Source organism: Alexandromys fortis, unplaced genomic scaffold (assembly GCF_014885135.2).
Source record: "Alexandromys fortis isolate MF-2015 unplaced genomic scaffold, M_Fortis_MF-2015_v1.1 scaffold_67, whole genome shotgun sequence".
NCBI lineage: Eukaryota > Metazoa > Chordata > Mammalia > Rodentia > Cricetidae > Alexandromys > Alexandromys fortis.
The window spans coordinates 7,838,466-7,848,568 of NW_026067945.1; the positions used below are offsets into that span (position 1 = coordinate 7,838,466).

Here is a 10,103-nt window from a genome sequence, read left to right on the forward strand (position 1 = left end):
TTTGGCTTTGTATGTGGGCACTGGTTGTCTGGACTTAGGTCCTCAGGTTTACAAGGCGAGTGTTTTTCAGAATGGTCATCTCCCCAGCTACCAGCTTTCTATCGAATGTTCTCCGTGAGCATCATGGCTTCTGACAGTTCAAGACTCATCTTCTCACTCTTGCATGACACCCTTAGGCTTCGAGCCTTTCGCCTGAGCCCAACAAGACCAAAATACCTGCAGTAGCTTGGTACATCACACCGGCAAGTCCTTGTGCTCCGCGTGCTCTCCTCTCTGGCTCAGGAATGGTTTCCTAAATTTGTTCCATCTTGTTTCAACAAGCTAAGTATGAATCTTCACCACAACGAGCATCCCAAGGCTCAGCCCATACTTTCCTGTTTCATCTCGTTGCTTCTTTGGACTAGACTATTCCTTGTACAGGACAGTTCATCAAGAATACGCTGATGTGCAGTCTGAGTAAAAGCAGGTGTGAGTGGGTTCAACAGAACGAATCATGGATGCCGAAGTGAGTGAGTCCATTGGCAAGTTTGGTCTTGTCCTAGCAGTTGCTGGAGGTCTGGTAAACTCCGCTTTACCTAACCTACTGCCAACTCTGATTGACTTCAGAGAGTACAGGACATCATGGTAGGGGAAGGGACTCGCTATCTCATCCCTTGCTTCGGTACAGAAACAAAGTATCTTTAACTGCTGCTCCCCAGGACAGAAGACACCTGTCAGCACTGACAGCAATGAGTTGCAGGATGTCAGCATCACACTTCATACCGTCTTCCGGCCCCTGGCCAGCCAGCTGATGTGGATCTCCACCAGCATCCGAGGCAGTGATGAGCAGCACCGCCGTCCATCATCACAGAGATCCTCCAGTCAGTAGTGGCTCACTTTGATGATGGAGAGCTGGTGACCCAGAGCTGGCTGGTCTCCGGGCAAGTGAGTGATGACCAAGCTGAGCAAATAGCAGCCTTTGGGCTCATCTTGGCACTCCTAACTTTTGGGACGGAGTTCACAGAAGCAATGGAAGTGAAGTAAGTGGCTCAGCAGGAAGCAAAGAGGACTGGGTTTGTGGCAGAAAAGGGCTAAGCAGCAGCAGGTGTCCGTCATCTCTGCCAAGGTTGAGTCCAAGGCAGCAGGGCCAATCACCAAGGTTGAGTCCAAGGCAGCAGGGCCAATCACCAACTTGCTGGCTATCTCAGGTAACAGCTGGTTAAAGTAGCATGAGCTACAAGCACTGTGGGTAGTCATTGCTTCTTAAGACCCAATAAGGATATCCTGTCTGCACTTCTTTGTCTAAGCTGACCAGAACCCCAATCATTGTGGGGGCACTTTTCTTCTGCCCTGCCCCAGAAGTCACTATAAAATCTCCTGGTTAGCTTAAAGTAAAAAAAAAAAAAAAAAGTGTCTGTCTGTCCATCTGTTTCTCTCTCTCTCTCTCTCTCTCTCTCTCTCTCTCTCTCACACACACACACACACACACACACACACACACACAAAGAATATTCAGCGCATGCCAGGTACGCTGATTCTTCTCAATTTTCTTAGTAACTATAGCATCAGGTTGCCTCTGGCACAGTGCCCAATCAAGCAATGCCTTCTCAGAACACACAGTGTGCCTCAGCTCCAGAGCCTATTCTCTAGAAGGATGCCTGCTTACAAATATATTCAAAATACATTTATTAATGAGTAGAGTGACCTTCATACCCACATAGGATTGGACAATCAATATTTCAGGACAAAAATTTTAACCTTATTAGAACTACTCAAACCTAATTAACACAATTTAAACCATACAAACACATCCTACCACATCTTCTGCTCAATGCCCTTGAAGAAAGGACTGCCCTACAGAGCCAGTGAAATGGCTCAGGGGTAGAGGTGCTTGCCCAGAATGCCTGGTAGCCTGGGTTTAGTCCCTGGAACTCAAATAAAGGGGAAAGGAGAGACCCACTTCCTCAAAGTTGTCCTTTGACCTCCTCATGCTCTACATGGCAAACATGCCCAATCACAAACAGCAGTAATAATGGTGGTTATTTAAAGAGAAAGGGCTGCCTATGAATCTTCAGTGCCTCTGGGTTGCTTACACCACTTGAGGCCTGCTATACAGGATGAGAAGTTTGACAAGCAGTAGTGCTCAGGAAAGAGGGAAGATAAAATAATTAACCTGTCTCATCTGTCTTACAATGCATAATGAGTCACCATTATGACGCTGGGTGTCCAACTTCTCATCCCTCTTTGGTTTCAAGCATTTATCCCAACAGAATATTATTTTTTTCTTACAAATTAATTCAGTAGTTACATTAGCTGCATATGTTGACTGAGAAATAATTTGTAAAATAAATCAATTGCTTATGAAACATTGACCTTGAAAATTAAGCCAATATATATACATATATATGTATATATATATGCAAAACTGAAATTTCATTGTGTATAAAGCAAAACTGAAACTTCGTTGTTTAAAGCCTCTCAATTAACAACAGAGTTGGGGCACAGGTTTCTTAATAATTAAGACATGTTTGTCCAACGTGTGAACAGACTATATTACATTTTTGATATTTATACATAGGGATTATGTGACTCCCCAAATGGTCAGGCACCATATCACCGCTACTTCTCCTTAAGAAAGCAAGATTGTCAAGTGTGAGCCATTACTTCACGGCCCTGAGAAAATCCATGCCACATTACATCTGTGGAAAGTTGTACATTGCTTTGCTATTCAGTGCAAGGCTTTCAGGTTGATGTTGACACATTTGCATGTGAGCAGGTTGCACTGAGAACTGATAATATTCCAATCGCTGCGACTGCTTCCTTACAAGTTGACCATGGCCACACATTCACACCTCATATAGTTCCACAGCTGGGCTGCCGGAGTTCAAGTCACTTCAAATCTCCTGGGTTCCCCTCTTGCTCTGTTTCTGCAGTTATAAACGCATGTTTCTAAAGGTATCTTCACTAGCTGCCCAAATGATCACATGCCCCCGGGAATACCCTACCTTGTATTGCATTTGTTGCAATCTCTTGTGACTTTCCGTCTTGGAAGGTAAAAGAATAAAGGTACTTGCTAGAAGAGTTTTTCATCTTCTAAAAGACATATCAGTTAATCAAAGGCTCTTCAGCAATATAAACCTTTGCCCTGCTTATTTCATTTAATGGATTATGCTCCATAAACGTGCAGGATATGGGCAAAAGAAATCTTAGAGATGGTTTTCCTGTTCTGCAGAGTAACCTTACAGACAATGGCATCCACCCCCCTCCACTTTCCCCCTGTCTTCTTCCTTTTATCATTTTGTCTAATTTTATAACATTTTATCATCTTATTCTTTGAGTGGATATTGATTTGGCCTTTAGCAGATACTCTAAATCATCTTGGATGTTTGTCTGTATGATTAGCTTTGTGTTGTTCTTCTTCCGGGGGGGTCAAGTAGTTGAAAGTAGAAAGTCCTCTTTCTCTTAATGGGCTCTGGACTCCAGGGGAAAGTGTGACAGTTGTCTTGCTGTGATATATCCTGCACTTAGAGGACAGCAGGAGCTTGACACAAGCAGTCTAAATGGATGGACACGCAAATACTAATCTACAATCTCAAATAGTTTTCTTTCTCCCTTTATACTTTCTCCTTTCCAAACACCAGTAAGATAGAACTTGTTTGACTTTAAAATAAACAATTATATTTCTGTGATAGCCTTCAAATTACCCCCCTACACACACACACACACACATACACACACACACACACACACTTTTTGGTGGTGTAATTAAATAAAATTACACAATTTTATTTAATTTTTAAATTCAAGTGTGTGTGTATGTGTATGTGTGTGTGCGCGTATGGATATCAGTGGCAATCTCATATGTCAGTCCTCATCCACATTGTTTGAGACAAGGCCCTTGTTCACCATTGTATGCTACTGGCTAACTGGAGATTCTTCAGTATCAACTTTCTATCTTGCCCTAAGAATGCTGGAACTACACACCTGATTGTGCCTAGGTTCTGAGTATCCACACTCAGGTCCTCAACCTGCAGGGTAGCACTTGGCCCACTGAGCCATTTCTGCAGACCTCACTTGGCCTTTCATCTCTGTCCTAAGCCATTCTTTCGGATTTAGGCCACACTGATGCGGTTTTGCAATGGAGGATGACGTCACAGCTCCCTGAATGATTCCCAAACCTTCTCTCCCCCAGGAACATCTGCATCCAGCCTCAGCATATCCATCCTTCAAAGCCAAGATTAGAATTATTTTCAACCCAATTTCACTTGCTTGGGATCAATCTTGCAGGTTATTACAACCGACTCTGATCCCAGCTCACAGCGCACTCAAAGGGCCATCAGAGACGCTGACAGTGTCATATGCATTACAGTAAGCCCTTGATAGCAGACATTAATGCTTCCTAGGATGAGGAATGTGTTTCAAAGATAAAAAAGCGGGCAGGCGAGCAGGCCTCGGCCCAATCAACTTCATTTCACACTTGTGAAGCAGCTGACGTGTCTGCAATGAGATGAGGCAACGCTCTTGTGGGCAAACTCTTTATAACTTTTTCAAGTAACAAATCCCTCATCAGTTTACAATGTGGCTTTAGTGCATGCAACTAAGGAGAGAAAAGGAAGTACAAATATAACTAAGTCCCAGCAATCCCCCATGAAAAGTTCACCCTTTTGTTAAGTTGGGAGCTTAGGCCCCAGCCTCTTGAATCTATCCTAGCCCCCTGACCCTGAGAGTTAGCACTCTGGACTCCAAATCCCAGCAGGCCAGGTTCTGACCGCCCCCTCCCTGGGTGGTGGTGGGGGTGCTCAGAACCACTCCCGCAGAATATTTAAGTGAACTCCCAAAAGAGAAACACGTGGTCTCTTTTCCTTCCTCCAGGTGATCCTGTTCCAGCACGGGGGGGGGGGGGGGGGGGGGGGGGCGCAGAACTCCCATCAAACCTGGATATTTTTTAATTTGGCCTGTTTTGATTTGGCTTGATTGGGATTTTGTGTCAGCAGAGAGCTCGCGTTAGGAAAATATTCCTAACACCTTTACGAAGGCAAATATGAGAAGTGTGCCCACAACAGAAACTGATCTATCTTTTATTCTAAAAGAGTTGGGAAAGAGTCAAGCAGGACGATCTGCCCCTTGCTATTTTTTCCCCCTTCACAGCTAAGAAGAAATCTTAGGATATTACAGACTGTGAAACCACAGCGGAGTGGATGCTTGCAGCACCCCCCGTGGTAAGCCTCCTGCTCCTCAGCTGCTGCTTTTCAGACAAAGGCAAGCTCTACTTAGGACAGCAAGCCCCGGATAAAAATAGCCCTGATAGTCACCTGTGCCTCTGAGATAGAGCAGAGCAGGGATGCAGGCAGGCCAAGGTCAGAAACATCTTGACGCTAGGCAGGATGGACTCCCGCTGTGGGCAAACAAAAGGAAAAAAGCGTGATTTGTGAAGCCATAAGATTTCGAGAAATGGCCCCTATCACAAACCTGGATATAAAGGGAGCATGCTGGGAAGACAAGAGCAGCCACGCATACTTTGAATGTGTCTTGAATGCTGATCTCCAGGGGAATTCAGAGAAAGAATAATTGGATTGGACAGAATGGGAAAGGCCTGGGGGGGGGGGGGAGAGATCAGCCCAGACAGGAGAAAGCAGGAGTACACTGCAGCATACTGTGGTTCCACACCTGTACTAATTCCTGTACTAATACTGTAAACCACAACAGGAGAAGACGGACTTGCAGGGGAGCATGATTGTAGTGGCTTTTATTGTAGAATGTGTGGCCGGTGGTGTGTTTATTTGATCCTAGGTATCTGCTGCACATCCCCTCATTGAGACAAAGTAATTACACGCAGAAGCCACCTGTAGTACAGACATTCGCCTTCCATGTGTGAGGTGCCTGCTTTCACCAGCACTGAGTTCGATGCTAACTGCAGTTCCTCGTATGCCTAACAGGAGAGGCACTGTGAAATCTGAACGGAGCATTATCTTGCTTTATGGCTGTGCTTCCTAATAACAGGAAGAAGTCTCTGGGCCATAATTAATAGCCGTCCTTAAAGATCTCTTTAACTCCCCACAATCTCCAAGGAGTTCGCGTTGCATTAAATATTCTAGAACGAGCGTACTTTACATTATTAATGTGCTGCAAGGGAGAGTTTCCAAATTACTCCTAAGCTAATTATTTAAAAAATGATTACTCAAAAAGCTTTCCCCCCCACTTTAAATTGTACTTTTAAGTGCCTCGCAGCAAATATGAAGACGGGACCGTAGCCCATAGAAGGAATCTCTGCTTGTGATGTAGCCAATTCCATTAAGTCAGTCTCCAGTGTATTCTAAAATGTGCTTTCCTTACAAGTTACGGGGCGCGATACCATGGGGAAGGATATGCAAATCAGCAATATCAAACATGCCAGGTAAGATGAGCCGAGCTAACCTAATGAAGGGGGTATAGCCACTATAAAGCTATGTTTTGCTTTTCTTGAAAGGTTAATTAGACTGCCTAATTATCCCAGGCTGGGAGAGTATTATTCTCTTAAGTATAATTAACTTTGAGAGGCTTCCCCAACAAGCATAAACAAGTAAACAGAAAGCCTCCAATTCAAAGTGGTGAACTTCCCCTGAAATCCAAAGGATGGCTTACCGTCCCTGAAAATAATAACAACACACCTGGATCCCACTCGAGGGTGCACATCACAAGACAGTGATGCTCTCCTTGTGCTTTTTGTTTTGTGATTTCAGCTACTGAGATTCGACTATGATCTCACTAGATAATACCAAAAATGGGTTAGAGAAATGGCTCAGTGGTCCAAGCGTTTGTTGTGCAAGAAGGAGGACCTGAGTTCGTATCCCTAGAGCCCAGTCAAAGCTACACGTGGCAGCTCACATCTGTAATTCCAGCACTCCGTGGGTGAGGTGGACAACAAAGGCAGGGAAATCTTCAGAAGCTTACAGACAAAGCAAGCCAGACATGTGCAGTAGGAAATCAAGAGCCTGCCCGAGACAGGGTGGACTGTAAGGATTGACACCTGATCTTCTAATCTCCATGTCCATGGCATGGCATCCATGCACCTGCACTCATACACATGGACACACACATGCACACACACACACGCACGCATATGTGCGCACACATGCATACACACATGTGTATTTTAAAATAAAAGAAAATATCAGAGATATATAATTCACGAGTTTCAAAATCATTTTGTTATGCTATATTCTTATAATGATCTCATTGAATTATTTTGATAAGGTTGCTGTTGTTTATCTCCTGTTGTACTTAATTTATAAATTAAACTAAGCATGTATATTTAGGAGAAAACATTACGTAGGTAGCATGTTATACTACATGAGGTTTCAGTGGTCCACAAAACAGTTTGGAACCCGTCTCCACTAAGGAACCAGCTCTACTTTAGCTGTTAAAGGGTGGCCAACCTATAATTTCTAATTCATGTAAGTATTCTCTTCAAGACCTGAGACTATTTCTAGAGAAGTTATAATTGTTAGACAGTCATTACCAGACAGTCATTACCTTTGTAACAAACCCCACAACTGTCCTTTTTTCCATGGGGTAATTCTCCCTCTGGGGAGTTACTGCTCTGCCATGCTTCTTGCTCAGTCTTGCCTTCCTCACTCCCTCAGTGTTACTGAGACAATACTCCAGTAAAAATGGTCAGAGTAACAGGATAGAGCCTCTTTCCTAAGGAGGTCATCACACGGGATTGCTACCAGGATTGGTTCTAGGGGAAAGAATTTTAATGGAGTTTTGGAGTTCTACCTCTCTGGCTGGCAGACAAAGAGGATCACATCAGTGATAGCATGGAGCAACGAGCCCCTGTCCGCTATAGTGGGCGATACATGAACTTGCCCCGGTGCGACCTGCGCTAGACCATGGGAGAGGGACTAGGTGGGTGCGTGAGCACAGTGCCTGCTGCAGCTACCTGCACACTGCTAAAGCAGCAGTGAGTAGGAGAACAATGAAATGTACGGCTTTTCTATTTCTGAATCTGAGGAAAACAAGGCAAAGCTGATGATGATTAGTGACTAATTTATAGCCAAGCATGGAAGCCAAGGGGCCTCTTGGCAGCATACAAAGAAATTCTCATCTGCTGTAGCCAGAGGCCAGGAAAACCTGAGGATCTGCCCCCAGAATTAATTATGATTATAGTAGAGCTCCAGAAGTTGCCAGTGAACTTTGGAAAATGGATTAAAACTAAATCTGGATGCCGACTAGCAAAGAATAAGACCCTGAGCCTTAGACTATAGGTACCTTAGAAAAAGGTGTCAGGGCAAGGGGCTTGTCTGTTCAGTCAGTAGTCTTCAGGGACAAGGAACTCTATGTATGATCCATACAAATAAGCATGCTGGTTAGTAGAAAGAACAATACTCAACTTTATATGGAAAAGCAAAAAACCCAGAGTAGCCAAAACAATCCTGTACAATAAAAGAACTTCTGGAGGCATCACAATCCCTGATTTCAAACTCTACTACAGAGCTACCGTACTGAAAATAGCCTGGTATTGGCATAAAAACAGACAGGAGGACCAATGGAATCAAATTGAAGACCTGGATATCAATCCACACACCTATGAACACCTGATTTTTGACAAAGAAGCAAAAAATATAAAATGGAAAAAAGAAAGCGTATTCAACAAATGGAATTGGCATAACCAGATAGAAACACGTAGAAGAATGAAAATAGATCCGTATCTATTACCATGCACAAAATTCAACTCCAAATGAATCAAAGACCTCAACATAAAGCCAGCCACACTGAATCTCATAGAAGAGAAAGTGAGAAGTACACTTGAATGCATTGGCACAGGAGACCACTTCCTAAATATAACCCTAGCAGCACAGACACTGAGAGAAATAATTAATAAATGGGACCTCCTGAAACTGAGAAGCTTCTGTAAAGCAAAGGACGTGGTCAACAAGACAAAACGACAGCCTACAGAATGGAAAAAGATCTTTACCAACCCCACAGCAGACAAAGGGCTAATCTCCAAAATATACAAAGAACTCAAGAAATGGGCCCTCAAAAGAACAAATAATCCAATAAAAAAATGGAGTATGGACTTAAACGGACAACCCTCAAAAGATGAATCTAAAATGTCTGAAAGATACTTAAGAAAATGTTCAAAATCATTAGCTATCAGGGAAATGCAAATCAAAACAACTCTGAGATTCCCTCTTACACCTGTAAGAAAGGCTAAGATCAAAAACACTGATTACAGCTTATGATGGAGAGGATGTGGGGTAAAGGGAACACTCCTGCATTGCTGGTGGGAGTGCAAACTGGTACAGACACTTTGAATATCAATGGCAATTTCTGAAAAACAAAAGAGAAAACAACCTTCCTCAAGTAATACCACTTTTAGGTATATACCCAAAGGATGCTCAATCATACTACAAGGACATGTGCTCAACTATGTTCATAGCAGCATTATTTGTGATAGCCAGAACCTGAAAACAACCTAAATGTCTCTCAACTGAAAAATGGGTAAGAAAAATGTGGTAACTTTACACAATTAAGTACTACACAGCAGAAAAAACTAATGACATCTTGAAATTTGCAGGCAAATGGATGGATCTAGAAAACATCATATTGAGTGAGGTAACCCAGACCCAATATGTACTCACTCATAAGTGGCTTTTAGACATAGAGCAATGAAAAACCAGCCTACAATTCACAACCTCAGAGAATGTAAACAACAAAGAAGACCCTAAGAGAGACATAGATGGATCTAATCTACATGGAAAGTAGAAAAAGACAAGACCTTCTGAGTGAGTTGGGAGCATGGGGATCATAAGACAGGGTAGAAGGGGTGGGAAGAGGAAGGGAAGAGAGGGGAGAAAAATATATAGCTCAATAAGAACAATTAAAAAAAGAAATCAATTACTGATTATGCCAAAAGCTGTATTGTTAGTTACACAAAAGAAAGAAAAAGTCTGCTGGTTAGACACAAACTGTGAGGAACTTTGTATTGTAGGTTCATGCTCAACAGAGGTATACACGCTCAACAGAGGAAGCCATGAACCAATCAAGTAGACAGAATGACTGCTACATAAAGCAGTTGGTTATTGCTTAGTTTTCTCATTGCTGTGATCCCATACCCAACCAGAAACAACCTAAACAGGGAC

General features: G+C 43.1%; 1 pseudogene; it reads left to right on the top strand.

The window, feature by feature from the left end:
* Positions 1 to 493: 493 nt before the first annotated feature.
* Positions 494 to 1,074, top strand: LOC126505914 (prohibitin 1-like; annotated as a pseudogene).
* Positions 1,075 to 10,103: the final 9,029 nt, after the last annotated feature.